General features: G+C 47.1%; 1 long non-coding RNA gene across 1 annotated transcript in view; it reads right to left on the reverse strand.

Annotated features, from left to right (window-relative positions):
* LOC306918245 overlaps nucleotides 1-3,822 on the reverse strand; it is a 4,617-nt gene continuing 795 nt past the window's right edge. Inside the window, exons 2-3 of the long non-coding RNA XR_013789313.1 lie at nucleotides 2,758-3,051; nucleotides 1-328 (exon numbers count right to left, since the gene is read on the reverse strand). This is a non-coding gene — a long non-coding RNA (uncharacterized lncRNA). The remainder of the gene's footprint in view (nucleotides 329-2,757; nucleotides 3,052-3,822) is intronic.

Here is a 3,822-nt window from a genome sequence, read left to right on the forward strand (position 1 = left end):
TGGACTGGAGCAGTGGAAACTGGACCCGTGGCGTGGACTGGAGCAGTGGAAACTGGACCCGTGGCGTGGACTGGAGCAGTGGAAACTGGACCCGTGGCGTGGACGGGAGCGGTGGAAACTGGACCCGTGGCGTGGATGGGAGTGGTGGCCTCGGGTGTGGAGTAGGAAGGACTGGCAGGTGCCGCCTCCTCCGATGCGGGTGGTGACGAGGGTGCGAAATCTCTCTCATCAAAAACATCCTGATTGAAAGGCCAAATGCCAGTGCACCGGAAGCCAGCCGTTATGTTGGATGGCGTTGCAGCTGATGGAAGTGCTGTTCTTACGATCCCTGGGAGGGACAACAAGCAGAAAAGAAATGGAGGAAATTTAGCCTAGTGTACTTTTATTTCAAATCATACCTGGTGTAGGAGCCAATTGGTCAATGTTTGAGTAATTTTTAAGAGTAAGAATAAGCTGCTAAAAATGGTTAAAAGGTTATGCTGGTAATTTGATTGCATTTCATTAGTGCCAGGTGTCTAGCTGACCTGACCCGAGTCTCACCTGATAACCTTTTGATGTGTAACGTTTAATCCAGTTTGATGCACAAATGTATAATTATGATGATGTCAGTCTTTTAGTTCAGTTGAAGTCAGACATTGATCGAAGCAACACAGTGTTTTGACTGTACACTGGACTATGTAACCTTTTGATCTATAGACGGAGTGCCACTACACCTGGTAAATCGTAGATGCACATTGTTTTCCCAGGGTTTCGCATCATCCACTGGTCCATGGCAGAGTTGATGTAGGTCTTCAACGGGCCGGACACGCTGCGATCCAGAGGCTGTAGGTCTTCAACGGGCCGGACACGCTGCGATCCAGAGGCTGTAGGTCTTCAACGGGCCGGACACGCTGCGATCCAGTTGATGTAGGTCTTCAACGGGCCGGACACGCTGCGCTCCAGAGGCTGGAGCTTATGGGAGCAGTGTGGAGGGAAGAACAGCAGCACCACTCCATTTTCCCTGCAATAATCGATGCCTTCCAAAGAGAGGTGAGACACATGGTTGTCAAGCAGCAGAAGGACTTTAGCGTCCTTGGTAGCTCTGGAGTGACGCACAAAGTGCTTCAAGAAAACTAAAAAGTCTTTCTCCTGCATCCATCCGGAACCACTTGCTGTTCCGATGCAACCCGGGGGCCCGTCCCGCACAAAGTGGTCCTTGAAGTCCTTACCGGGAAAGACGAACTGTGGTGGAACGCTGTTGCCTTGTGCATTAACGGCGAACGCCATGGTGACCAAGGTCCCCCTTTTTGCGGCCGTCATGGCGCCAACCTGCCTTCTCCCCTGGCAGGCCTCAATGACCTCATCTGGAGCTTGGACAGTAACGGTGCTCGTCTCGTCCACGTTCCAGATGTCCTTTGCTTGGAAGCGGTGGAGGGTGAGGACCATCGACAGGCTCTGAAAGAACTTCCCAACATTGACAGGGTTGAAGCTTTTCGCTCTTGAAGGCCTGGTGGCCTGAGGACGGCGAAGTGACAGGACAGGGTTCCGCTCCAGGAAGGTCGCTAGCCAGCCCTTCCCGGCCATCTCTCTGGCAGCCCAGGCCGCCGGATATTTGCAGCCATGCTCCCTGGCCAGCTGAAAGGCAAGCCTACGAGCCTGATGACATCAAAGGTGAATTATTAAAAGTAGGTTCATTGTCCATATCAAAGTCATACATGTTATGCACCTTGATGTATGATTTTGATTTATATTTTCATTATTTCTGCTTTGTGTAACATTATTGTAAACAGCTGAACAGGGGGAAAAAATCGTTAGCATGTAGTCCTACAATGCATTCATATAAGTTGTCAAAACTGAAATAAAAAAAGAGGAACTATGCTTACTAGGCTTATAACATTTTTACAACTATAGCAGTCAACCATTTTAAATTTCAAGGAGCACCAGTTCATGCATTTAGGCATGAATAAATGCCATTATTCATATAATGGCATTTCTATCTATGGGATTTTATATTTTATATAATCACCAACATGAATTATGCTTGTTATTCACAGCTAGGCAGAGTAGTGGGGCGAGATGGAAAAGGGGCGACCGGACCTGTTACCTAAACTAGTCTACCACCAGTAGCCTGGACTTAGGCTACCACTTTAGCTTGGGATCTGTTGTGCTGTTTCGCTGTGCTTATAGAGCGCTGCAGTCCCGCCCCCTGTCATGACGACGCCAGGCCCAGTCCCGCCCCCTGTCATGACGACGCCAGGCCCAGTCCCGTCCCCTGTCATGACGACGCCAGGCCCAGGAAATGAATCCCAATGCATTTTTCCCATAGACATTTCAAAAAGTATTTATTTAAAGACGGTTACGCCGCGGACAAAGCCAACTCCAGTCGTGACAAATCATGACAATAAACACAATATTTTGGACCAAACAAACAATTACAAAGAAGAAAAACAACAAAAAAAGTGTTGTAACCTGCCGTTTTTTTCTACTTTCTAATTCTTGTTTGGCCCTAAACATTGTGTTTATTGTCATGATTTGTCACGACAAGATTTGGCTTTGTCCGCGGCGTAACCGTCTTTAAATAAATACAAACGTTTTAAACTCAAATCTTTGCTTCTGGGGAGGTCCCTGGAACAACATATTTTCAGATGGGGGTCGGAGGCCAATTACAGATAATTTTTGGGGTCCTTGACATGAAATATTGAGTGATATAGGCCTAGAAACATAGGTATTTCAGAAAACTGAAGACATTTTTTTCAGGCCTAAATGGGTTAATCTTACCTCCCTACTGCTGAGGCCATAACAAATATCTGATGCCGTGAGGAGGTAATCTCCGAGGACAGCCTCCTTCTCTGCAGAGAACACCTTGTTGTGGGGCTTGTAGCCAGGTAGTGGGGCGTCAGGGTCCTGGGCCTTCCTCTTCATGTAACGCCTCAGTGTAGACTCTGAAACCCCATGGACATACGCTGCCCCACGGACAGACTGGCCATGTTTCACGGCCTGGTATGCCAGGGGGAAGGCATCAGGTGGGTAGAGACCTCTGGAGGTATTCCTCACTCTAATTCGGGGCATCCCCTGCATGGAAAAAATTAACACAGAACACATGGCCTATGTCATTGCGAACGAAGTGATTGCGAACGAAGTGATTGCGAACGAAGTGAGCACTAACTATAGAAGCTGACCAAAACTGTCTGTCTGTCTGTGTCACGCTGTAACACCACCCGCCCGCCACCAGAGGGAAACTGAAATTGGTACGATACAGAGGTGTGTGTGTGTGTGTGTGTGTGTGTGTGTGTGTGTGTGTGTGTGTGTGTGTGTGTGTGTGTGTGTGTGTGTGTGTGTGTGTCAGACTGCCACAACAGTTTCATTCGCTTCCCGCCGGGGACCCCTAGGGGTACTTGAGGGTTAGGGTTAGGGTTTTAACCTAGCTCAATTAGAGATATAAGCCTTATATCTCTAATTGAGCTAGGAACCACTGGCCTATGTCATATACACACACACACACACACACACACACACACACAACAATTTGCAACACTAGATTTTTGAGGGGCGCTATCCCCTCCTATATACAGGTTTAATGTTTATTTTTAGTTCAATATTTGTTTTAAAAACGCCATTGACAATGAAGGGACAATTTACGTCATCTTGTCCCTATAACACAAACATTAAATGCCATTAACAATAAAGAGAATTTAATGTTTGTTTTGTCACCGTTTGTTTTACATCACATCACCTACTTTAATATATTAGCGCCCCTCACTTCACACGGGTGTGATTTCTTGCAATAACCTCCATTGACATCACATTGATCCAAATTGCATTTCCAATCTGCTTGTATTAAAC

This window comes from Electrona antarctica, assembly GCF_951216825.1.
Source record: "Electrona antarctica genome assembly, contig: scaffold_211, whole genome shotgun sequence".
In the NCBI taxonomy this organism is placed as follows: Eukaryota; Metazoa; Chordata; class Actinopteri; order Myctophiformes; family Myctophidae; genus Electrona; species Electrona antarctica.